This window comes from Chlorocebus sabaeus, chromosome 1 (genome assembly GCF_047675955.1).
Source record: "Chlorocebus sabaeus isolate Y175 chromosome 1, mChlSab1.0.hap1, whole genome shotgun sequence".
Taxonomy (NCBI): Eukaryota; Metazoa; Chordata; class Mammalia; order Primates; family Cercopithecidae; genus Chlorocebus; species Chlorocebus sabaeus.
Window position 1 is genome coordinate 26,326,084 of NC_132904.1, and position 27,793 is coordinate 26,353,876.

At 35.8% G+C, this 27,793-nt stretch overlaps 1 long non-coding RNA gene across 2 annotated transcripts; it reads left to right on the forward strand.

Annotated features, from left to right (window-relative positions):
• Positions 1–1,854: 1,854 nt before the first annotated feature.
• LOC119624258 (uncharacterized) lies at positions 1,855–27,793 on the forward strand. 2 transcript variants are annotated; one of them, XR_005240258.1, is made up of 5 exons: positions 1,855–1,888; positions 13,049–13,174; positions 14,029–14,090; positions 26,401–26,565; positions 27,745–27,793. It is a non-coding gene; the product is annotated as an uncharacterized lncRNA (long non-coding RNA). The 2 variants fall into 2 exon arrangements; XR_005240257.1 differs by lacking the exon at positions 27,745–27,793 and adding an exon at positions 27,641–27,728.

The following is a 27,793-nucleotide window of genomic DNA, read 5'->3' on the forward strand; positions in this document are numbered from 1 at the left end:
AATACAATATATTTAACACTTCCTATGAGTAGCTAATAACAGCAATATTAGAGTGTTGGATATTCTAAAGGCTAAATTTGGATAAATTTCAGTATAAATATTATAAAATAATCAATAGCCACAAGATAGAAAAAATCTTGAATTTATTTAATTTTATTTTTAAATCAAAATTCAATAACATTTGAAATGCTGTATGCCAGTTTGGGGTCCCCTATTATTTGCTATATACATTTTCTTCATATGAAAACTTGCTGACTATGGCAATCAGTAAATTTACTTTAAATTGGATCAGAGGTTCTTAATCAATGGGAGTCCAAAATTATGTTTGGCCTAGAGAAAAGGTAGGCACTGTGTAAGACAGTAGAGTATCAAATGCCTATTGAAAAATTAGTCTGTCCAAGAAACAACACTTACTCATACTAATCTAACTTAGCTATGGTAATTTTCTTCAAAGTTTTCTCTGTCCATGCAATTAAAAAAAGCAAACTTACTGGAAAAATATGATTTGAGATTTGCATTTCTATGGTGCACTGCAGATGGCACATTACATTAAAATATATATTGAATACTAAAAATGGTAAATCCCACGTCAGCTACTGCTGATGTCTTTCAGACCATCATACCTAATGTCTTTTCTCCAAATTCAGTTCTAGGCTATTTATTGGCCTCATACAGGTCAGAAAAACTAAGGATGAAAAAATTGAAATTGTATAATCTGTAAGTACTTGATATTAATTAATTTATTCAGTCAAAAATTTTAGGAAAACTCTCTTTGCTAGTATAGACCTCCCCAAAATGGATATATCATGGTTATAAGCAAACTTTCTGAAAAAGAAGTGGTAAAGAGAGGAAAAGGGAGAGTGATTATAGCATTACATAAAAAGTAACAATCAGGTTTTTTTTCTTGAATAGAGGAGTATCTTCTAAACGATTCTTGCCTTAGCATCTCATCTCTTAATCTCAGCAGTTTGTTATATAAATTTTCAATCAGAGAGAAACCCAAACTCAAAATAAATTAAAAATTCTAAGCAATGGCTGCAAGTGATTTTCCAAAATGCTTATGGAGAAGGGTTCGCTTTTCTTGAATAATTTCTGCATGAATCTTTCCAGGTAACAAAAGAGATAAGTATAGCTATAAATACAATAATATAAATATAGTTGGCCTTTAAACTCTGAACTTTGTCCAGCTTGAAGAGATTGAGGACTTTTTATAATTTTCATGCTGACTCTGGGTCTAGAAAGTGCAGACCAAACTAGGCTGTGGGTTAATACAGTAGGAAGCAGAACAGTATACCTCGGATAAAAGAACGGGGTCCAGACACAAAGAAGCAAATTTTATCTGAGGGCTTTACTGATGGACTAATGAGCAGGGATTGTAACTTAAGAAATCTGTTGCAGATATTGAGCATTTTGCTTTTATATTGCTGCATTATAAGCCATATCAAAATTTAAACACCTAGAACAGCTATCTGATTACCTCTCATTTTCTATAAAATGATTGGGCTCAGTACTTTTCTACTCCATGTGATACTTGCTGGGCCATTGTTGGAATGGCTATCAATGTCAGGCTATTGAACCAATCTAAAATTGGCCTGGAATGTCGAACTAGGCTCACTCACGTGGTTGGCATTTGATGCTGGCACTTGGCAGGGAGATCATGTGGGACTGACAGAGGCAAGTTAGTTCTCCATGTGGTCTCCCCATGTGGCTTGGGCTTCTCATGTTATGACTACTCATTAAAGAACAGAAAGTGGATCCTGTCAGTCATCTTAAAGCCTGGAGTTCTCGAATGTAACTTTTGCCTCATCTCATTGGTTACATCGGGACAGCCCACAATCAAGGGGAGGGAAATATGTTCTACCTCTTGACATGCAGTGCGAACATAAAGGTATGAGAATAATTTTTAGATGCTGTCATTGGAAACCAGCTACCACATTACTTTATATATGCCTATCTTTAGGTTAACAGTTTAATAATCTGGATGTAATCCATTGCTACCATAGATGCATGTTTTTTTACTTGTCAAATTATTTTTGTTTTCATTAGAAAATCCAAAATTAAAATAATTCCATTGATTTTAAAGATAGGTACATATTTCATATAAAGTCAGTTAACAAATCTGGTATGTTATAATGGACAAACCAAGTACCTATACAATGATGTGGTATGGCATGTACTATTCACAGAAGTATTTAAATCCAGTCTTTTTTCATGGGATTCGGAGTTATGGGCTCGAGGTTATGCAAAACATCAAAGTGGAGCTAGCTTCATTCTGGGCAATAGTTGTTAAGTAGATTAATTTTTCGAACCTCACTGTTTACATTTATTAAGTGTAGATTATAATATGCTAGTGGACATTTCTTATCGACTAATATATCAGCTATTTTATAATTCTCCGCAACTGATAGTACTCAAATTTTGTTTAGGTAACAACCCATTCTTCAAACAGCCTACTCTAAGCCCTTATTGACTTAACCAATTATCATATTCCATTCTTTTGGGTAAAATGATGGGGTTAGGGCTGGGACCCAATCAAACCAATTCAAATAGAATAAATTTAAAAACAATTGGAATGTTGGAAAAAATTTCTTTCTCTGTATATAAACAAAGAAATTCATAGCACTAGAGTTGTTATCAAAGTTACTGGGTAGAGAAGAACTGTTTTATCATGAGATTGGTAATATGGCATTTAGAGAAGAAAGATGAATTTATTGCTTCAAACTGCAGCTGCATTTTCTCCTCAGAAGTCTACATTTGAGAGCTAATAGTGAAGCTTTTTGCTCTAAATCTATTTATGTTAGAATTTTGGATTGTGGCAAAATTAAGATACTTAAAATATGTATAGATCACATAATTGTTTCAAAAATTAAATTTGATAATTCTTATAAAATATCCTGTACTATGTCTGGCATATAAACAATTTTTTAAAAAATTTTACTCATTATTTGAAATATGGCAATATTCCTAGTCCATCAAATAGTTTTATTTTTTTCTTAAGAAACAGATTTTAAATATTTTTTTGTTTGGTTACAGAACAACAACAACAAAAAAACCATAGGACCTTGAGTCTATGTGATTTTAATTTCAATACATAAGGTAGAGCTGTCTGCAATTATAAGCTTACCTAACAGAGAAATATGGTGTAAATGAAAAACACAATAAAAATGTAATTACGGAAGCTGGTTGATTTTTTTTTTTCCTTGAAAGAAGTTTGTGTTGGATAAGAAAGAGCTGATTTCTATTATGTTTTATGATTACAGTATTCTATTTATATTCTCAGCATTGAATTAATTTCTTTTTTAATGCTAACCTTGCTGAGGATCCTTTTAAAATACTTTAATGAGTTGAGTACATAAATCATCTCAGTGAACACAAACACTTACATGTAAAAACTCTGGAGGGAGCTTTTTACAGATTTTACAGTGGAAAATGAGTCACTTGACGGCTTTGTGCCCCCTCTTATCACTTACCCAAAATGAAAATAAATAACAATTGTTATTTTTCATAGACTTAGCAATGGTAAAATCTTTAATAAAAAATTGTTCAAAAGAAAACATACAACATTGCATATAGAGAGCTTTACAATACATTGCATACAAAGACTACCAAGTACAGGCTTAGCATTTGCTCTCAAGTTTGTGGCTTTTGACATGAGCTGGAATGAATATTGCATTATAATGGAGACTGTATGCATATAGGCAAATGTCCACAGTAAAAAGGAGAGTTTTTGAAGGCTATATTGTAATAAATAAAGATTACAATTAGAGAATTAATAGCTAAATATTAAAACTAGAATAGAATAGAGAATGCTTCATTTATATCTTCTATTAGCTGGAAATATTTATATGTATACAAGCAAACTCTAATTTAAAAATAAAGTGCTATAGTTCTGTAATTAGTCATAATTAAATACTTCAATTTATTAGATGTTCTCACACATATATAACATCAGTTTTACAATTTAGGTACTAGTGACAATTTGTCAATCTGGAGAGTCATTGAGTTTTGAATAAACATTGCTTAATTTGCTGGTTTGTAAAACCTCACTTTCATATGTTCAATTTGCTTAGAGTAGATCTCATCAATATTCTCACTCAGCAGAAGCATCCCAAACCTTTACCTACATAGAGATGCCAAATTTTGTTTTCTAAATAAGATTCACTGGAAGGAACCTAAAGACTCATCTATGATGGAATTGAGAATATATTAGGAATAAATTTAAAATATAATGGAATACTGGCATAATTTTCAGGCTCTTTAAAACCAGCCTACATAGACATAGCCTTGCATGTCTATCACATAATTTGTTGAGAAACCGAGGAAAGCATATTTCTGTAATTTGCTTTATTCTCACCATTTATAATAGGGATATAAGCTTTAGAAAACAAAGATTCCATCAATACAGAAGGAAGTCAGAGACCAATACTATATAGTAAAAAAGAAATCAAACCAAAACCCATGATTCTCATATAAGATATACAATGATAATTTGGTTTTTGTGGAATTTAATTTCTATAGGTCTTAATGTTTTAATTTTGTGAAAAATAAAAGATCACAACAACTTTTATGCCCTCAAGGGATGAAACTGTCTAGCTAAAGGACATAGTGAACCATTAAGTCTGAGGTGAACTACCCAACAGAATATCTCCTTAAGAATAAAACAGAACGTGGCATATTAAAAAGTTACTTGCAAGTTCTGTCTGTATATCTTAACTCCCCAGGAAAATGCCTTGCTCTTACTCTACAAAACATTCCGTTTCCTTAATAATTGACATCATTAGGAAAATGGGGCGGTGGAGCAATATGGCCAAATAGAAACCTCCACCAATCATTCTCCTGCAGGAACACCAAATTGAAAAACTATTTATACAAAAAGCACCTTCGCAAGAACAAAAGTAGTACCTGATGATTGTTCAGGTGAACAATCATAGTACCTGGTTTTAACTTCATACTACTGAAAGAGGCACCAAGAGGGTAGGAAAGACCATCTTTAATGTCAACACCGCCCCTCCCCAATCCTCTAGCAGTGGCACCATAATGCAGAGAGAGAATCTGTGCACTTGGTGGAAGGAGAGCAAAGCAAATGTGGTGCTTTGCTTTGGAACTCAGCGCTGCTCTATCAGTGTGGAAAGGAACAGCAGGCCGAACTCCATTGACATCCACAGAGGGAGCATTTAGACCAGCCCTAGCCAGAAGGGAATTGTCGAGCCCAGGAATTGGAACTTGAGTTCTGGCAAGTCTCGCTACTGTGGGCTAAAAAACTCTATGATCTAAAATAAACTTCAAAGGCAATCTAGGTCACAAGGACTGCACTTCCTGGGAGAGTCATGGTGCTTGGAGCCAGTGTACTTGGGGGACAAGCAACCTAGTGCAACACCAGCTAGGATGGCCAAGTGAGTATTTGTGTTACCCCTTCCCCAGTGCCAGGCAGCACAGCTCACAGCTCTGGGAGAGACACTTTCCCTCTGTTGAAGGAGAGGAGAAAGGAGAGTAAGGAAGACTCTGTCTTACAACATGGATACCAGTTCAGCCACAATAGTACTGGGCATGAAACAAAGTTGAAAGACCTACATTCCAGGCCATAGCTCCTGGATGACATTTCTAGATACACCCTGGGTCAGAGAAAACCTGCTCCCTGAAAGGAAGAACAAGGCAGGATTCATCCATCACCTGCTAACTGGAGAGCCCTTGGGCTCTGAATAATCAGTAGCAATACCCAGGCAGTACTTCCTGTGGATTTTAGGCGACACTCTGAGACATGCTGGCTCCAGATGGGATCTAGCACATTCCTAGCTGTGGTGACTATGCGGAGAGACTCCTTCTGCTTGAGAAAAGGAGAGAGAAGAATAAAGAGGACTTTGCCTTGAAGCTTAGGTACCACCTTGGCCGCAGTGGGGTAGAGCACTAAGCAGGCTCTCTTGGGGTCCCCAGTTGTAGGCCTTGGGTCTTGGAAGACATTTCTGAACCTGCCCTGGGCCAGTGGGAGGCCCATTACCCTGAAGAGAGGATCCTAGGACTGGCAGCACTTACCACCAGCATAAAAAAGAACCGTTGGGCTTTGAGTGAGCATCAGCAGTTGCTGGGAAATACTTGCCATAGGCCTGGGCCTGTGGTAGCCATCAAGAAAGACTCCTTTGCTTGTGGAAAAGGGAGGAAAGAGTGGAAAGGATGTTGTCTTGTGGCTTGCATGCCAGCTCAGCTGCAGAGGAATAGAGTATCAGGGGGATTCTTAAGGTTTCTCATTGCAGACTTTGCCTTCCTGACAGCATCTCTAGACATACCTGGGCTCAGACAAACTCATTGCCCTAAGAGAAAGACACAAGACTGGCTGGCTTTGTCACATGCTGATTGTAGAGTCCTAGGTCCTTGAGTGAACATAGATGGTAGCCAGGCAGTGGTTACAACAGGCCTTGGGTAAAACCCAGTACCATGCTGGCTTCAGTTCTGATTCAGAACAGTCCCAGTGTTAGTAGCCACAGAGTACTTGTGTCAACCCTCCTCCAGCTCCACGCAGCTTAGAACAGAGAGAGATACTTCATTTGTTTGGGAAAAAGTAGTGGAAGGGAGGGGCTGGGCATGGTGGGTCACACCTGTAATTCCAGCACTCTGGGAGGCCGAGGCAGATGGATCACGAGGTCAGGAGATCAAGACCATCATGGCTAACACAGTGAAACCCTGTCTCTACTGAAAATACAAAAAATTAGCCAGGCGTGGTGGCAGGCACCTGTAGTCTCAGCTACTCGGGAGGCTGAGGTGGGAGAATGGTGTGAACACGGGAGGCAGAGCTTGCAGTGAGCCGAGATCGTGCCACTGCACTCCAGCCTGGGTGACAGAGTGAGACTCCGTCTCAAAAAAAAAAAAAAAAAAAAAAAGTAATGGAAGGGAAAAGTAGTCTCTGCCTGATAATCTAGAGAATTCCTCCACATCTTATCCAAGACCACCTCTACAAATCTGTAAAACCGCAGATTACTGAAATTGGGGTGCCTTCTAATGCAGTTACAACTACAGTGATGAAAGATGTAGAATACAAAACCAAAGTCCCTTAGAATACTTGGAAAGCCTTCCCAAGAAGAATCAGCACAAACAAACTCAAAATGTGAAGAAAAAAATACCTCACACCTGAGTTCCCAATAAACATCCACAACCATCAAAACCATTTAGGAAACATGACCTCCTAATGAACTAAATAAGGCACAGGACAGAGATACGTGCACTTCCAGACAGAGAATTCAAAATAGCTGTGGTGAGGAAGCTCAGTGAGATTAAAGATAACACAGAAAAGGAATTCAGAATTCTATCAAATAAATTTAACAAAGAAATTGAAATAAGTGAAAAGAACTAAGCAGAAACTCTAGAGTTGAAAAATGCATTTGACATACTGAAGGATGCGTTGGAGTCTCTTACCAGCAGAATTGATCAAACCAAAGAAAGTATTAGTGATCTTAAAGACAGGCTATTGGAAAATACACAGTCAGAGGACATTTTAAAAAAGAATAAAAATGAATGAAGCATGCCTACAATAACTAGAAAACAGCCTGAAAGGGGCAATTCTAAGAGTTATTGGCCTTAAAGAGGAGACAGAGAAAGATTGTGGTAGAAAGTTTATTCAAAGGGATAATAATAGAGAACTTCCCAAACATAAAGATATCAGTATTCAAGTATTAATAAAAGAAGGTTACGGAACACCAAGCAGATTTCACCCAAGCAGATGTACCTCAAGACATTTAATAATCAAACTCCTAAAGTCAAGGATAAAGAAATGACTCAAAAACTAGCATGAAGAAAAGAAACAAATAACACACAATGGAGCTCCAATGGATCTGGCAACAGACATCTCAATGTAAACATTACATGTCAAGAGGAAGTGGTACAACATATTCAAAGTGCTGAAATAAAGCAAACAAGCTTTTCTTCTAGAACAGTATGCCTAGTAAAAATGTCCTTTAAATATGGAGAAATAAAGATTTTTTCAGACAAGCTAAAGCTGAGGGATTTTATCAACACGAGACTTGTCTTACAAGAGATGCTAAAAGGAGTTATTTGATCTGAAAGAAAAGGATGTTAATGAGCAACAAAATATTTGGAGGTGCAAAACTTATGCAATAATAGTAAGTACACAGAAGAACACAAAATATTATAATATCATAATTGTATTTGAAAAATTGGTTTATAAATTATTCATATCTTGAGTAGTAAGAGGAAAAGATAAATTGATCAAAATAATAACTTCAGCAACTTTTCAATATATAGACAGTACAATAAGATATAAATAGAAATAACAAAAACTTAAAAAGCAGGAGGATAAAGTTCAAATGTAGAGACTGTACTCATTTTATCTTTACTTGTTTGTTAGTTTGTTAGTTTATGCAGCCTGTTGAAGTTGTCATCAGTTGAAAATAATTGGTTATAAAATATTATTTGCATGCTACATGGTAACCTCAAGTCATAAAACATGTATCAAATACACAAAAAATAAAAAGCAAGAAATTAAAACATTCCACCAGATAAAATTATCTTAATTAAAAGGAAGTCATAAAGGAAGGAAAGAAGGAAGAGAAGACCAAAACAGTTGGAAAACAGATAGCAAAATGATAGCAGTAAGTCCTTACTTATCAATAATAACCCTGAATGTAAATAGACTGCACTCTCCCATCAAAAGAGATGGAGTGGCTGAATGGATAAAAAGAAAAAAAATAAGATCTAAAGATCTGATAGCCATAAGAAACACGCTTCACCTATAGGCACAAAAATATGCAAAATATAGGGATGGAAAAAAGACATTCTATGCAAATGGAAATCAAAAAAGAGGAAGAGTAGCTATACTTATATCAGACAAAATGTATTTTAAGACAAAAACCATAAAAAGAGACAAAGAAGATTATTATATAATGAAAAAGTTGTTAATTCAGCAAGTAGTTATAATAATAGTAAATATATATGCACTCAACACCGGAGCAATCAAATATGTAAAGCAAATATTATTAGTGCTAAAGAGAGAGATAGAATCCAATACAATAATAACTGGAGAATTTAACACTTCACTTTCATCATTGAACAGATCATCCAGACAGAAAAAGAACAAAGAAACATCAGACTTTATCTGCACTACAGACCAAATGAACATAATACATATTCACAGAACATTTCATCCATCAGCTGTGGAATAAAAATTATTTTCCTCAGCACATAAATTATTCTCAAGGTTAGACCATATGTTAGGTCACAAATCAGTTCAAAAAACTGAAATTATATCAAGTATCTTCTTTAAACCTTGTGGATTAAAACTAGAAACCAGTAACGAGAGATTTTGGCAACTATACAAGTACATGAAAATTAAACAGTATGCTCCTGAATGACCAGTAGGTCAACAAAGAAAATAAGAAGGAAATTATTAATTTCTTGAAACAAGTAAAAATGGTAACAAACTTATCAAACTTATGAGATGTGGTAAAAGAAGTGCTAAGAGAACATTTATAGCTGTAAGTTCCTATATTTAAAACGTAGAAAAACTTTAACTAAACAACATAATGATACATCTTAACTAGAAAAGCAAAAGCAAACCAAACCTCAAATTAGTAGAAGAAAAGAATAATAAAGATCAGAGCCGAAATAAATAAAATTGAAACAAAAAATAGAAAAGAATAAGTGAAACTAAAATTAGATTTTGAAAAGACAAACAAAATTGATGAACCTTACTTAAACTAAGTAAGAAAAAAGAAGACACAAATAAATAAATTCAGAAATGAAAAAGGAGACATTGCAACCAATACCACAGAAATCCAAAGGATCACTAAACTACTATGAGCATCTACATGCCAATAAATTGGAAAACTTAGAATAAATGGATAAATTCCTTGACAAATATGACCTACAAAGATTGAAACATGAAGAAATTCAAAACCTGAGCAGACCAATTACAAGTAATGAGATTGAAGCCATAATAAAAAAGTCTTACAGCAGAGCAAAGCCTGGGACTTTATGTCTTCACTACTGAATTTTGCCAAATATTTAAAGAAGAATGAATACCAATTCTACTCAAACTGTTTCAAAAAATAGAGATGGAGAGAATACTTCCAAATTTATTGTAAGAGACCAGTATCACACTGATACTAAACTAGACAGGAAAGGAAAAGAAGACAAGGCAAGGCAAGGGCAAAGGGAAGGGAAGGGAGAAGAAGAAAGGAAAGAAGGAAGGAAGGAAGAAAATGAGGATGGATGGAAGGAAGGAAGGAAAGAAAAGAAAGAAGGAAAGAAAGAAGGAAGAAAGAAAGAGAAAGAAAGAGAGAGAAAAAGAAAGAGAGAGAGAGAGAAAGAAAGAAAGAAAGAAAGAAAGAAAGAAAGAAAGAAAGAGAGAGAGAGAGAAAGAAAGAAAGAGAGAAAGAAAGAAAGAAAGAAAGAAAGAAAGAAAGAAAGAAAGAAAGAAAGAAAGAAAGAAAGAAAGAAACTAACTAACTGCAGGCAAATATCCATGACAAACATTGATGCAACAATCCTCTACTAAACACTAGCAAACCAAATCAATAACACCTTAAAGATTATTTACCATGATGAAGTTTTATTTACTACAGGGATGCAAGGATGGTTCAACATATGCAAATCAATCAATATAATACATCATATCAACAGGATGAAGGAAAAAATCACTTAAATTGATGCTGAAAATGCATTTGATGAAATCCAACATCCTTTCATGATAAATGTCCTGAAAAAACTGGATATAGAAGGAACATACCTTAACATAATAAAAGCTATATATGACAGACTCACAGCTAGTGTACTGCATGGGGAACAATTGAAAACCTTTTCTCTAATATCTGTAAGATGACAAGGGTGCTGACTTTCACCACTGTTAATCAACATAGTACTGAAAGTCCTAGCTACAACAGACCAAAGAACGAAATAAAGGGCATTCAAATTGGAATGGAAGAAGTCAAATTATTCTTGTTTGTAGGTGATATGATCTTCTATTTTGCAAGTCTTGAAGACCCCACCAAAAATCCTATTAGAACTGATAAATAGAGTAAAGTCGCAGGATACAAAAATCAATATACAAAAATCAGTAGCATTTCTATATACTAACAGTGAACAATCTGAAAAAGAAATCAAGAAAGTAATTCCATTATAATAACTACAAATAAAATAAATTCATAGGAATAAACTTCACCAATGACATAAAATATCTCTACAATGAAAATTATTTTAAAAATAATGAAAGAAATTGAAGCAGTAACAAAAACCTGCAAAGATATCCCATATTCATCAGTTAGAAGAATCAATATTATTAAAATGTTCTTACTACCTAAAGCAATCTAGAGATTCAATGCAATCTCTATCAAAATACCAATGACAGTCTTCACAGTAGGAAAAACAATCCTAAAATGTATACGGAACCACAAAAAAGCAGAATAGCCAAAGTTACCCTAGCAAAAAGAACTAACCTGGAGAAATTATAATATCTGACTTTAATTCTATCACAAAGCTTATTAACCAAAATAACATGGTACTGGCATAAAAACAGACGCATAGACCAATGGAACAGAGTGGAGAATCCAGAAACAAATCCATATCTACAGTGACCTAATTTTCAACAAAGGTGCCAAGAACATACATTGGGAAGAGGACAGTCTCTTCAATAAATGATGCTAGCAACACTGGATATCCATATGCAGAAGAATGAAACTAGACTCTTATGTCTCACAGTTAAAAAAATCAAATCAAAATGAATTAAAGGCTTAAATCCAATACCTGTAAATGTGAAACTACTAAAAGGAAACATTGGGTAAAATTTTCCAGGACATTGGACTGGGCAAAGATTTCCTGAGTAATATCCCACCAGCACAGGCAACCAAAGCACAGATAAACAAATAGATTCACATCAAGTTAAAAAGCTTCTGTACAGGAAAGTAAACAATCAACAAAGTAAAGAGAAAACACACAGAATGGGAGAAAATATGTGCAAACTATTCATCTGACAAGGGACTAATAACCAGAATATATAAGGAGCCCAAACAACTCAGGAAATAAATCTAACGATTTGATTTAGTAATGGGCAAATGATCTGAACAGACATTTCTTAAAAGGAGCCATACAAATGGCAAATAGGTATGTGAACAGGTGTTTAACCTCACTAATCATTAGAGAAATGCAAACCAAAACCACAGTGAGATGGCATACCCCCAGTTAAAATGTCTTTTATACAAAAGACAGACAATGACACATGATGGTGAGGATATGGAGAAAAGACAACCTTGGTACACTGTTGGTGGGAATGTAAATTAGTACAACCATTATGTAAAACAGTTCGGAGTTACCTCAAAAAAACAAAAAATGGAACCAACATATGATCCAGCAATCCAACTGCTAGGTATATACCCAAAAGAAAGCAAATCGATCCATTGAAAAGATATCCTTACTCCCATGTTTATTTCAGCACTCTCCACAACAGTCAAAATTTGGAACCAGCCTGTCTATCAGCAGATGAATGGATAAAGAAAATGTGGTACATATACACAATGGAGCAGTATTCAGCTATAAAAAGAATGAGACGCCTCATTTGCCACAACAAGGATGGAACTGAAAGTCATTATGTTAAGCAATATAAGCCAGGCAAAGGAAAATGGCTTATTTTGGAAGCTAAAATTAAAATAATTGAACTGATAGAGACAGAGAGTAGAATGATGGTTACCACAGGCTGGGAAGGGTAGTTGTGGGGAGAAGCGGGATAGTTATTGGGTACAAAAATATAGTTAAGTAGAATAAATAAGGTCTATTATTTGACTATAACTGGGTGACTACAGTCAAAAATAATTTATTCTGTATTTAAAAATAACCAAAACGGTATAATTTTATTTTTTTATAACACAAAGGATAAATGCTTGAGGTGATGAATAACCTGTTTACCCTGATGTGATTATTACACAGTTTGCCTGTGTCAAAATATCTCATGTAGCCCATAAATATATACAGCTGCTATGTACTCATCAAGTTAAACATTAATTTTATTAAAATAATTGACCCAGACTCTTGTCTTCTTTTCAATCCACAGTAGCACAGTTGATTCCTGAGCTGTAGTGACTTTTCCACTGACCATACTACTGCCATGATGTTATTCTGGTCCAGACTTATGAATCAATTCTTGTCTACTGCCTGATTTGATTATTTATCATGCACCCTGGTCAGTCCATAAATGTGATCTTTGGATGTCTATGAACATAATTATTTTGTTGTAACTATCATTTGATGCTTAGCAAGAAGATAGAGTATTTGGGAAGTTTATTGAGATTTTGAGAGATACTTTTCACTGTACCCATATATTTGACTTTAATTTCTCACTCATATAAACATCTGGAAATTACTATTTCTGCATAAGTTACTTTGTAAACAAGAGCCCAGCATGTTGCAGTTTGCACCTTTATCAGTCTGGAGGTTTGAAATGGGTTTTATTTGTTCATGCCCTTGGTTCTATTAAAGAGACTCACTCCTTGGAAGGATGAAGGGGGAGAATTGTATTAATAAAGAATTGGTCTTCATGTTCAAATAAAGTGGAAGTTATAAAAAGCATTACCACATAAAAATATTTCTATTTAGAAAATCATAAGTAGCAATGAACTATATCATATTATAAACATTAAAATAACCAAATCTTATATTAAGTTTTCTTAACACAATGGAAACTGTCTAAACAAGTCATCTAGTCTTTATCTATTATAACCTTAGATTTAAAAAAATTAGATTGACTGAAACAATCCCAAAATAGGTGGAATAATTAACAGAGCTGTAATCATTGTTATAAACCTCCTGAGAACAGTCACTCTAATAAAACTGGCATATTAGAATCTCCAAAATAATCAGGTGCAACTAAACATGATTAATGATAAACCAACTAAATTCACATACAAAGCGTATTAAACAGTTGTGGACTTTAACTTGTATCACACTTCCTCTTTAATCTGATTATTTGATAAGAGCAAATATACTAGCAGTTTTACTTTGCTCACATATTTTAATCCCATGCTATTTTTACTATAGTGGATTTTTACTTGCTAAAGTAGAAAGAAGATCCAAACATTTGATGAGACAATGTACAGAAGGTAATTTCCACAAAATGTTAAATGTTTTTATTCAATGCTGTATCCTGATTTTTTTTTAAAAAAGTCCTGGCTCACGCCTGTAATCCCAACACTCTGGGAGGCCAAGGCGGGCGGATCACAAAGTCAGGAGTTCGAGACCATCCTGGCAAACAGAGTGAAACCCATCTCTACTAAAAATACAAAAAATTAGCCAGGCATACTGGCGGGCACCTGTAATCTCAGCTACTCCAGAGGCTGAGGCAGGAGAATCACTTGAACCTGGGAGGCGGAGGTTGCAGTGAGCCAAGATCCTACGAACACACTCCAGCCCTGGTGACAGTGTGAGACTTTTTCACCAATGTAATGAAACTCTTTTTGACGCCAGCAATGTTTGCTTTGAGGAAGTTCCCGCTTTTACAATAACAATAACTAGGACCATAATAATGAGTAGACAGACTGGACGTTATTTTTTGGTTCAGGAAAGCACTGCTTAACATAACTCCTCTGTATATGCCTGAAATGTAACCATGAACCATACAGTTGCTTTTCACATCAAGGATCAAATTCTTGAAGATTTTTCCTTATGTTCTTTTTCACTAGACCCTTTCGATTGTCTTTCCTTTGACTGTTCTTACTTTTTTTTTAGCCTCAATAGTCACCTTCCATTTAGCCTACCACCGTGAAGGAAAAAAGAAAAAAAAAAACTGACTAATATTTTCTAAACCTCACTTTAAACCTGTGTTTCTAGATGTGGATCTCTCTTTTGGGCAAATGAAAGTATATTGGGTCTACACATGCTGACTGTACAGATTTGTTTTTAATTACGAAAGAACATGGCGACTGCCTTTGAATTCTCAACATTCAATGTGGTCAGCAGGAGTAAACTTGGCACTTTGAGGGCAATGCAAGTAATAGCAGCAACAGCAAAAACAGACCTTAATCAAGCAATTAATATGTGCCGAGTCTCTTGCTAGACATTTTAACAAGAGTTAGTTTACCTATGTCACACACTTGTAATTAACTGCATAGTAAATGAAGGCTTTTAGGGCATAGGTCACATGTCTGACTCACAGCTGCGATGTGGTGGATCCAAATCTCTCTGAGGCCAAATACTGCCCAGCTTGAATGAACACTGTGCTCCATGCTTGAAACAACTACTCCAGCCATCAGAAAAGAGCCTCCCATGCAACTGAAGTCTGCATATCAGATTCTCATGGGATAATTCATAAAGGATCCTTGAAGTTAATTCTGGATATATCCTGAAATAGAGTGTCTCCTCTGTTTTTTCTTCTTTTTTTTTTCCACAACCAAGGAGGCACTGGTGCCTACTTATCTGAATAATCGGATTTCTCTTTGATGCAATTGCAGTTTTTACTAGGCCTTTAAAAAAATACGTTGAGTATTTTTCCCTGTTGTACATGTCTGTGTGCTGCAGTGCCCTTTCTACTTTCATACCAGCTGATTTACTTTTAGTTTTTGCTACATTTATAAAATATCACAGCTGATGTTGAGGAAGATGATGATGATGATGTGTAAGTATCTGTATTATTTTAATTAAAACCAATCTTTTATTAAACAGCAGATAGGCTTAAGAAAATTAAATTAATCTATCTATGAGAATCTGAACTACAAAATTATAGTTCCTAAAGCAGTCAAAACGTCCATAATATAGAGATGTGCTGAGGACATCCTTGGTAAATGGAAGTCCATGTTGCTGAGCCCATGCATAACCTCCATCTCTGCCACCGTGGCCACTTTGTCCATGGGCCCACTGGGCGATGACAGGGGTGTATGGAAAAGAGGCTGAGTGGTGTCCACAGAACAGGTCACTCTATCTACTTAATTATTAAAATCCTCCTCTGCTGAGGTCACCTATTGGTAAGCACTCACATAGGATACAGATATCTTCACAGTTTTAGACCACTCAGAGAGGTTCATCCATCACATAACTCATCCCCAAATTTATTGGTCACCAATTTTCCAATCATGCTTCTTCCAAGTTCTTGACCATCCAGCCAAACCATTGGCTACAGACCATGAATCAGTATATAATTGTACATCTGGCCATTTAAAGTGTACAACGAGGTGCACTGCTGGAAGTTCTGCCCACTGGGAAGATTTCCCTTAACCACTGTCCTTCAGGGATGTCCTAGGAAAGGGCTGTGGTGCTGCAGCTCTCCACTTTTGGATGCCGCCTGCCTATCATGCAGAATCATCTGTGAACCAGGCCCTAGTCTTCTCTTTCTGTCTCAACTGATCATAGGAACCTCCCCATGAGGCCATTGGTGCAGGCTGGGAAAGAAGGCAGAGGGGCAGGAGTGGAGACCATGGGCATTTGAGCTACTTCCTCATGTAACATCTGCACAGGCTCGGGTAGAGAAGGCAAGGTGGGAGCCGTGGAGATCATAGCCACTCTGTTAGCAGTATGTGCTGTTAGCCACTTCCTTATGTAACTTACTTGTGCTTTCAGGACCTGCTTGAACCTGATCACATATATACCACTTCCATTTGATGATGCAATGCTGCTGAGCATGCCCAACTTTATGGCTAGATGGGTCAGAAAGCATCCAGTTCATGATAGGCAGTTCAAGTCACATGGTGATTTGATGACCCATAGTCAAATGTTCAGTTCCCACCAAAGCCCGGTAATAGGCCAAGAGCTGTCTCTCAAAAGGAGAGTAGTTGTCTGCAGAAGATGGCAGGGCCTTGCTTCACAATCTTAGAGGCCTCCACTGAGATTCACCTATCAGGGCCTGCCAAAGGTTCCAAACAGCATCCGTATCTGTCACTGATACCTCTAGCACCATTGAACCTGCTGGGTCATATGGCCCAAGTGGCAAAAAAACTTCCATAGCAGTCTGGGCCTGTTACAGAGCCTTCTCCTGTTCTGGACCCCTCTCAAAACTGGCAGCCTTTTGGTTCAGTTGATAAATAGGCTGAAGTAACACACCCAAATGAGGAATGTGTTGCCTCCAAAATCCAAATAGGCCACTAGGCATTGTACTTCTTTCTCGGTTGTAGGAGGGGCCAAATACAGTAACTTATCCTTCACCTTAGAAGGAATATTTCCACAGGCCCCACACCAGTGTACCCCTAGAAATTTTACTGAGGTAGAGGGTTCCTGAATTTTAGTCAGTTTTATTTCCCATCCTTTGTCATGCAAATATCTCACCAATAAGTCCAGTTTGTTTTCTGCTTCTTGCTCACTGGATCCAGTCAGCATAATGCCATCGATACAATGGACCAGTGTGATGTCTTGTGGAAGGGAAAAGCGATCAAGTCTCTGGGAATGAGATTATGACACAAAGCTGAAGAGTTGATATATCCCTGAGGTAGGACAGTAAAGGTATGTTGCTGGCCTTGTCAGCTGAAGGCAAATTGTTTCTGGTTGGTTTTATGGACAGGCATGGAGAAAAAGGCATTTCCCAGTCAATGGCTGCATCCCAGGTGCCAGGAGATGTGTTAATTTGTTCAAGCAATGAAACCACATCTGGTACAGCAGTTGCAATTGGAGTCATCCCTTGGTTAAGCTCACAATAATCAACTCTCATTCTCTGATCTGTCTTCTGCACAGGCCAAATAGAAGAGTTGAATGAAGATGTGGTGGGAATAACCTCCTCTGCATCTTTCAAGCTCTTAATGGTGAAAATAATCTCCACAATCTATCCAGGGATGTGATATTATTATTGATTTGCTATTTTTCTAAGTAGAATCAACTCTCATGGCTTCCATTTGGCCTTTCCAACAATAATAGCCTTCACTTTGCTAGTCAAGGATACAATGTGGGGGTTCTGCCAGCTGCTAATTAGGTCTATGCCAATTTTGCATTCTGGCACTGGGGAAATGACCACAGGGTGAGTCCAGGAAACCACTGAACCCAGTGTAAGTTGAACCTGAGCTAAAACTCCATTAATTACCTGACCTCCATAAGTTCCTACTTTAACTGGAGGACCACAATGACATTTTGGGTCCCCTGGAATCAACATCAGCTCAGAGCCAGTGTCTAGTAGTCCCTGAAATCTCTGATCATTTCCCTTTTCCCAGTGCACAGTTACCCTGTTAAAAGGCCAGAGGTCTCCCTGGAGAAGGTTGGGAGAAAGATTATCAGCATAAATTGTCGATAGTGTAGTGGGGTCCTTCCTCAAGGGGACTCGGCCTCCCCTGCATTAAAGGGGCTCTGGGTGTGTAAACTGACTCAAGTCTGGAAATTGATTGAGGGGCCATAATTCTCATTTTTTATAATTCAAATTAGTCTTTTGTCCATTCAACCTGGAAGTTTTCTGCTCATGTAAATTAAGTAGAAATGCAGTAGGCTTTGTATCATTTTCACTTCTAGGAAGACTGTGATTAATTAGCCAATGTCAAAACTCTACAAGAGTCAGACTATTTTGATTGCTACTTTGGCTCTGCTGTTCATTACAGTAGCAACACTCACTTTGCCTTTGATGGTTGAGTGCCACTACTTTGCTCCTGCCACCATGGGATCCAATTATTTCCCAATTATTCCCATTGCATTTAAATTTTGTAGTTGAGTGACTGAGGTTCCTGCTATTAGATCTGACATGCAGAGAAGAACAATTACAGGGCTCTTCAAAGATGCAGGTGCTGCCCTCACAAATCTATTTCACAAGGCATTGGTCAAGGGTATGCCTGTGGACCCTACCGGCTGGAATGAGTAGGTCTAAAGTGACTAATCCACTTCACTATCCCAATATCCCTAAACCTTTGGATCCCTTCCTTTACATTAAACCAAGAGAGATCAGGCATTTCCAGCTTGCTCACAGTGGGCCGTCTTTTAATCCATATTTCAACTAACCAAACCAATAAACTATTAGAACCTTTTTTAATTCTCCAAGCTGCAACATTAAAAGCAGAGTCCCTACTTAGCAAGCCCAAATCAATAAATTCAGCCTCATCCAAGTCTACGTTCCTTCCACCATTATCCCATACCCTTAATATCCATTCTCATGCCAGGTCTCCAGATTTCTGTTTATATAAATTAGAGAAATCAAACAGTTCTTTTTGAGTGTAGCACACCACGTCATGGGTCACATTCTCAACCTCACCTCTAGGGGTCCACCAGGACTTTAGTCTAGATACAGGTCTAGAAGCAAACAGAAGTGTTAGGGGTGACTCCTGAGGAGAATGGACATTATTTTGCCTGGCACTTGCCTCGGGGGAGGCCATTACTGTTGCCTCAGGCAGTGCTGGGTTTATCTTCTCAGACAGAGGTGGAAAGGCTGATGGCAGCATGGGTTGGGGAGGGGATGTTGCCACTACTGGAGACAGGGAAGCTATTTCTTCTGGCAAAAAAGGTTCATCAGAGTTTACAAGCTCAGTGTCCCCAGCTTCCTCAGAATACTCCCACATGTCCTCATTCCAAGTTGCAGGGTCCCATTCTTTTCCAATCAATGCCCTCACTTTAACAGTAGGCACCTGGCGAGATTGAGTATGTATCTTTCATTGCAGATCAGCCACTCACACGATAAGAGCTTGTGTCTCTTTTTCTACAATTTCAGCTCTTTCTCTACAGGAGATAAGACTCTCACTTGGGGCAATTTTAGCAGATTTGAGGCTCAGTATCTGCATCTGAAGGCAGGAGTTAGAATCCCTGAGTTAATCATTTTCTTTTGTCACTTTGTCCAATGAACTTAGGAGCAACCAACAAGCTTCATTATATTCCTTGGTTCTCCACATATAGTCAAAGGTATCATGTATAGAGTCACTAAATTTCTTGCCTCTCATGAGCAGTGAATCATGAGTGTCAAATGCATTTATTTTGCATAACTCTCTACACAGATCATACCAAGGGATATCAATGTTCTCCATACTATTAGAAGTAGAGTCCTTAGCATTTTTGGGTCTAATCGTATTAAGTAGCCAACTCCAGAAACCGCGAAACCAAAAAAAAAGAACTGCATCCTTAATATTCTGTTCCTCTAGTATTACTCCTGGTACCAAAATTTGTATTAGGGTTCTCTAAGGAATAGAACTAATAGGATATATATATATATATAAATATCCTATTAGTAAAAGGGATTGGTTTTTGTCACGTAAAAGGATAATTCTCAAGTATTGCAATTAGCACATGCAAAAACTTAAAACTATCTCAATGTATTATTGTTTTTAAAATAGTGAAGGTTTAGGAAAATTTATAATAGCATATTATATAGACTTCATAAGAATGATATCCAAACATATACCCAATATAAGAAATTGTTTTAACAAATATTTATTGACTTCCATTATATAAAAAGATATATTTCTGACCTTCCACTACATGAAAAGCACTGGAACTCATATCTTACTGAATATAATGAATAGAACTAAATACATAGGTAGCTAGATGCTTCATATCTGTCCAGAACATTAACAGTCCCAAATATGTATCACTGTATTTAAGTGACTTTAGTAAGACAATTTAAAACAAACACATCTGTACAAATTTAGAAAGCTGTATAACAGAAAAGCGTGCATTAAAGAGTAAAAGTGTACATAATGATTCTATTTTAGTCATAATAAATTGTAGTGGAATTACTCAGGTTATCACAAGGGCAGAAAATGGCTTGGAAAGCAGTGGTCAAAAAAGAGATATTACTCATATTTTTATAATTTTTTCTTAGACCTACTCCAGATATGCAGGAAAGCATTTTAATCTACAGTTAAAATACCCTCATCAGCCTGGGAAAGATGGTGTGCTTGAAAAAGACGTCAAAATTTAATTTAATGAACCACCTTAAAATAGTGTCTCAGTGTGACTAACTACATTCACAATATTAATGTTCATATCTTATTTGAAAGAACAATATTAGTATAACCAGGTCACTCATGCAAATAGGAGACTCCCATCTTATAATAACAACTTCCCACCACAATTTGGTCAGGCTCAGTGACCTAAAGGTAATAAATGCATAAGTCAACAAACCAAACAGCAGATACATAAATCAGCTGCCAATAACAGTCTTTCAAGCCATCCAACCCTCTGGGATTGATGTGTTTAATTAAGAAAAATACATTGTGTGGTGTTGAATCACTAATGATGTTGTAAAGCAAATAGTATTTAAATGATTTACCTTACAATATCTGTGTACTAATTATATTATCAACACTGTATGAACAGGTGATATAAAGGAAATAGAAATAAGATTTATCATGTTGTGAGTTTTAAAATCATGAGCAATAAGCACTTCTTTGAATCAAAACACAAAAATGACAATCATCATGAAACATAAAAATTGCATTTGTTGAAGGTACAGTTGTGGGTTTACGTTTTATTTTCCAATGAGTCTCCAAGGTCCTAACTGTTGGTTATCATAGTAAATATATTCTATTCTTTCAAAGAATATACTGTGATTATATTAGGATAATGAGTTCCACCTGCCAAACACATAAACAAACAGAACAGGTAAAGCTAACAGAACACAGAATAAAATAAAAATCATAAACAATAAGATGTCTGCTAGTTCTTGTGCCTTAACTGGTTGGAGGTTCAGGGAAGATTTGAGGCAATAAATTAATGTCTTACAGGAATCCTTTTCTATGTTTTCCTCTGACCCTTACATTAGGACTACAAGTCCATATGATGACACATCCCATATTGAGTACACATAGTAATTGAGATTACAATCAACCACTATATTTGAGTCACTACGCAGGCTTGACCTTCTTATCACTGCCTTAGTTTCCTCATCTGGGCCTCAGGATCTTTATCCAAAAGGGAGTGAAATAATAGCATCTACTTCACATAATTATAAAAATTTAGTTAGTAACAAATATAAAGTTCTCAATGTCTGACATAATGTAAGTTCCATAGAAGAATAAAATATGATTCTCAATTGTTATCATGGTCCTGACAATGACTTTAATGACTTGGGACTTCACGTCTTCTTAAAAGACCTTCTAGCAAATAAGACTGCAGTTTTCCTCTCATAGACGGCAGAAACTTAACTTTAAATTTAAGTCAACATTAAATTGTAAAATGTACTCTTTCTTTATTGTGCCAAACTCAATCTGTTTAACGGTCCCCAACTAACTGCTGTAAGTATAAACATTTGAATCACTGACTATGATGAAAAAAATGTATCACAGCCCATTCCTGGAGTTGTAAGTGGGGTCAACCTTAACTGAGCCAAAACATGTTCACGTCAAATTTCAAATATGTTTATGTATTTATGTATGTATTTATGTATTATGTATATATTATGTTTATGTATGCATTAGTACACTCCAATATTTGAATCAGTATCATCTGAGGGCTTACTATATATACAATGCATCTGTGCTGAATGCAGTGTTATGTTTCACTAGATAGTCTAACATTTATTAACCTATTAGATAATATGGATAAATACATGTGTGTAAGTGTGTGTATATACATACTCACAGCGAAAATGTGTATGTGGAAAGAGAAGAATATTTTTTTAATTTGAAGTTTTTATATAGTAGGGAAAATTACTTGAGTAGGTAAGAATTGGGATAATTTAAATTAAAGAATATTAAAGAACTTTACAGCTTGGTGCAATAAACTGACAAAAAAGTTTATGTGAGAATAGTGAGAATATAAACAAAACTACAATTTGTAGTATGTTTTAAAAGTAGTAGATAATGAAATTGAAGGAAAGATGGACGTCACAGTTAAGAGAAGAAAATTGGACTTGATTCCAAGAGGGGAGCCAAATAAATCCTTGAGTCCTCTACTGATATGGTGCAATCAGAATTTTATAAGGATTGGTCTGGCTTAAATGGACAGAGACTGCAGAAGGTAAAGGCAGTGGTTGCCAGATGGTTATAGTAATTTAGGATTGGGGGGTTAGAGCAGTTGACTGAAGTAGCGCAGTGGAACAAGCAGAAACAATCAAGGACAGGCTTTAATGGGAAGCTGAATTTAGAAGATGGAGGAAAAATATCCAGACAATTATTTTTCTGAGATTTTTAGTTTAGTATGTAAAAATTTATGGTAGTACTAATATAGAAGGGGGCAGGGAGAAAAAAGCTAATATTGTACAGTGAACGCTAATTTTAATTGCTGAACTTGTGATTCTTGAAAGAAGTTTAAAATGGAGAAATTTCAGCAAAAGCAGAGATTTATGTACATAGGAGATTATGTATATAGGAGTGAGGCCCATGTGAGAGGTCAAACTTAGAGCATCTCAACGAAATCCCCCGTATTTCATATATTTCAATGCCAAACCTGAAAATTACACTAGACTTCTGAATTTCAAATCAAGGAAAGCTCATTTAAAATATCTCCTTTTGTTAGGTCTCCTTTTACCAATTCTGCCACTTTTATTAATTCTACCAATTCTGCCGAAAAGAATAAAAATGCATCTACACAGAGTGATTCCAATGATTGGAACCTAACTTATTATTTAAATATAATTGTGTTGCCCTTATTTATGATTAAATTTGTTGTTTTGTACAAATCAGTGGTACGTTTAAGCTATCCAAAATTTCTCTCTCGTAAATTGTTTTTAATTATTAAGGAAATAAAGCACGTAGTCTAATTTGTGGAATCAGGAAGTTTGCTTTGACTAAAATAAGAGAAAAATGAAGTTATAATCAATTTAATGTCTTCTGCTTTCAGTAAAAAGCAAGAGGCACACATCTTACCTTATGCTAAATACAAAACAGATGTTGTTCAGTGCATTTGACTCTGGACCGTTTTAATTTTTTACTTTTAAGACAACATTTAAAGATGCCAGATTGTTCTAATCACAAGTGTCAACCATTCATTAGCTTAATGGAAAAAGGTAACAGATTATATATATAATAGTCACCCAGGGAGAAGATATACATTTACAGCCCATAACACTTATGTAGATAGATTGTAGACATAATAATCTTCCACAGGAGAGAGAGAGGCAAACAATTACTCTAATGGAAAGCAGCAAAATGTGATTAACATTAAATACTACCCAAAGACAGATATTTGTGGTGAGAATGACATAGAAGACAACTATATAACTTGGCCTTATATTTTGGACAAAATAGGTAAGAAAAACAGATGTGGTGAGATGCCTCAGTTGAAGAACTATTGTAGATTTGCTTTTTATTTTTGAAGGAATCCAAAATATATTTTTCCTGGCATGGTAAATTGAGTTCCTAAAGTGGATTCCAAAAATAACTCAATTCTCTGTGACTATGGTGAGGTATAACTCCCATGATTGTATCAGCTTTTATGTCACAGTTGATGTTAAGATAGAGAGATTACATTCCTGGTCTTTAGTGTCTAATTACATGAGCTCTTAAAAGCAGAGAACTTTCTTCATCTGATGGCAGAAGTCAGAGAGATTTAAGGCATGAGAAAGACTAAATGTACAGTTGATGAACTGATGATTCAATGGGCCACGTCAAAAGAAATTTGGTAGCTTTAGGAACTGAGAAGGATCATTGGCTAAAAGCCAGCAAGCAGAGGCGAGCCTCACTCATGCCCTGCGGCAAATTACATTATGCCAGTAATGGAATGAACTTGAACAATTCTCCCGTAAGAATCCACATGACCAATAATTTGAGTCTGAACTTGTAAGACCCTGAACATAGAATCTAGGCAACCCCACCTGTAGACTTTAGACTTATAGAACTCTGAGTCTGAAAAAATAACCTTAGAGAAAAAATTATTGGTTTTATTAAAGCTCAAAAATCAAACATTAGCCATATGTTAAATGTCAACATTATGGACTTTAAAAAATCATTTTAAATATAAAATATGAATAGCCATGAATAAGCAAAATGAAGATGTGCCATCATTCAAACTTAATTTAATAGAGAGATGCTTAGGAAGAGTGCAGTAATATAGCCAAAATGCCATAATGGCATTTTTGGTCAATGACAGGCCACAATGATAGTGGTTCCATAAAATTATAATGGAGCTAAAAGATTCCTGTCACCTAATGACATTGTAGCTGTTGTGAGGTCATAGCACAATGCATTATATCCTGCTGCTCTGCCGGTCGTAGAAATGTCTAGCACATACAATTATGTGCAGCATATAATACTTGATAATTACAATAAACGACTATGTTACTGGCTTAGGTATTTACTATTTACTATTACTTTTGTCATTATTTTAGTGTGTACCCCTTCTACTTAATAAACAAAAGAACTTCTCCGTAAAACACCCTTAGGCAGGACTTTCAGCACATGTTGCAGAAGAAGGCATTGTTATCATAGATGACAGCTCTATGTGGATTATTGTCCCTGAAGACTTCCCATTGAAGCAAAATGTGGAGGTGGAAGACAGTGATTTGAATGATCCTGACCCTGTACATACTTGTGTCTTCGTTCTTAAAAAAATGTTTAAAAAGATGTGTGTGTATGTGTGTGTGTGTATATATATACATTTTAAATAGGAAAAAGCTTATAGAATAAGGACATAAAATATTTTGTACAGGTGTACAATGTGTTTGTGTTTTGAGCTCTTATTACAAAAGAGTAAATAAGTTAAATCAAGTTTATAAAGTTAGACATTTATAGTGAGCTAAGGTTAATACATTATTGAAAAAAGAAACATTTTTTATACATTTACTGTAACCCAAATGTACAGTGTCTATAAAGCCTACAGTAGTGCACAGTAATGTCCTAGACCTTCACATTCACTCAACACTCACTCGCTGACTCACCCAGAGCAGCTAGCAGTTCTGCAAGCTCTGTTCATGGGGTCTATATGGCATAGCTTTTAAAAAAGATCTTTTATATTGTGTTTTTACTGTACCTTTTCTGCATTTAGATATGTTTAGATACACAAACACTTACCTTTATAATTGCCAGCAGTATGCAGGACAATAACATGCTGTATAGGTTTACAGCCTAGGAGTAATTATTGGTCTTGCCATGTAGCCTAGGTGTGTAGTGGGCTCTACCATCGAGGTCTGTGTAAGTACACTCTGTGATGTTTGCACCGAGGCAAAAATCACCTAATGGTATGTTTTTTAGGCTGTATCCTTGTCATTAAGTAACACATGACTACATATATATCTTTATTTTGCATATTAAGTATTAAACTGAGACAGTATTTCAAAAAAATATATTTGACGTATGTAGTCAGGTTTATCAATATATGATGAAATGCAATATGTGGCTAAATATAAATTCGGAGTTTATATTTTCTTTAAATTACCATCATATTATTTCTTCAGTATCTAATCTATTTGCATTTACATATGAGAAAAAGAATTGTACTTTCCATCTACAGTTGCCTCATGCTAAGATTTCTCTTAATAAGGACGTAAATATTTAAGAAATTTCCTCTTTATAAGGAAATAAATAAAAATAAAGGCCATTTTATTGCAAAAGTGATTGAAAGAAATAATAAATATTCATCTCTATTTTTAAGGGAGGCTGATCCCAGGTGCACTGTGGCAGGTGGCAGTATAGACTTTTGTGAAGCAGCGGTGTGCAGTGATATGAGCAGCAGATGAAGAAGGAAGGAAATGAAGTCGATCAATTCTAATACAGCATTATTACTCCTATATTTGGAATCAACGTGGAATTTCTAGGTGTGAGTAACTCATTGTGCTGTGCCCTCCTGCTCCTTTCTTTTCTGGTCACAGTGCATTTCCTGTATATTTTCGTCTCTCTCTTGTGATTATTTTGCCATTCATTTCTAGTCAAATGTGTCTGTCTCTCAAATTTGTGGAAAATAATAATTCCTTGATTTTCCTATCTCATTCTTTTACTATTTTTTTTTTTTTTACATTCTTTTTCTTCCGGTATTATGAAGCTTTTTGCATCTGTTGGGCTTATATTTTTTTCTATATGATTACACTGAGGAATACAAAATATCAACTCTACCTATTTGTGCTAGGGTTACTTATTTTGATGGCTTTAATATTAAGTCACCATCATTTAAAATCATGATTCAAGAGTAATAAATGTGACTTGATCGTACAAATGAACCATGAAAATGATCCAGAATGATTTGCAGATGGCCAGATTGAAAACACTTTGGGTCATTAGAGTTGAAGCTTGTGAATAAAACAGGTAAGTTACTCTTCACTCGCTCTCTCCATTATCTTCATTTTTCTGTGGCTTCCTTCCATGATATTACAGTTAAGCAATTTCCGGTGAGATCAGAAATCTGTTTCTAAATGCAAAAATACTTTTTAAATTCCTTATCACATAACCTTTCAACATCTGATAATATTGGCCATTCTCTCCTTAAATCAACCTTACCTCTGAATATCTCAGCTTGTGTTCTTCCTACTTTCTACAACATTTCTTGTCCATATTCCTATTTGTTCCTATCCTCTTCTTCCCAGTCATGAAATGTTGAAGTCCTCAAAGTTCTCTCATAGCTCTAATTTATTATTCTGTATTTTCCCTGTAGATGATCTCAGCTACCAATTATAAGCAGGTGACTACTCCTTATTTTTGCATAACAAATATAGACTTATCTCAATTTATCTGTCAATTTACAATTTCCTTTTAGATGTCTGACAGCAGCTGAGACTTAATATGCCAGAAGCCAGGGTTTAAGACTTTATTCACTTGTTAGTTATCTATTGCTATGCAACAAATTACCGCCAAACTGGGTGGATTAGTAAAAATCTTTATGTATTTATTTTCTTTCACAGTTTCCCTAGGTAAGACATTTGAAAATGGCCTGACTAGATTATTTTGGCTTGAGGACTTTCAGGGGATTCAGTCAGATTTTGTTCATTACTGCAACCATTTGAAGGCTTTACTGCAGATAGAGAATACTCTTCGAAAGTGCTTTAATTACATGA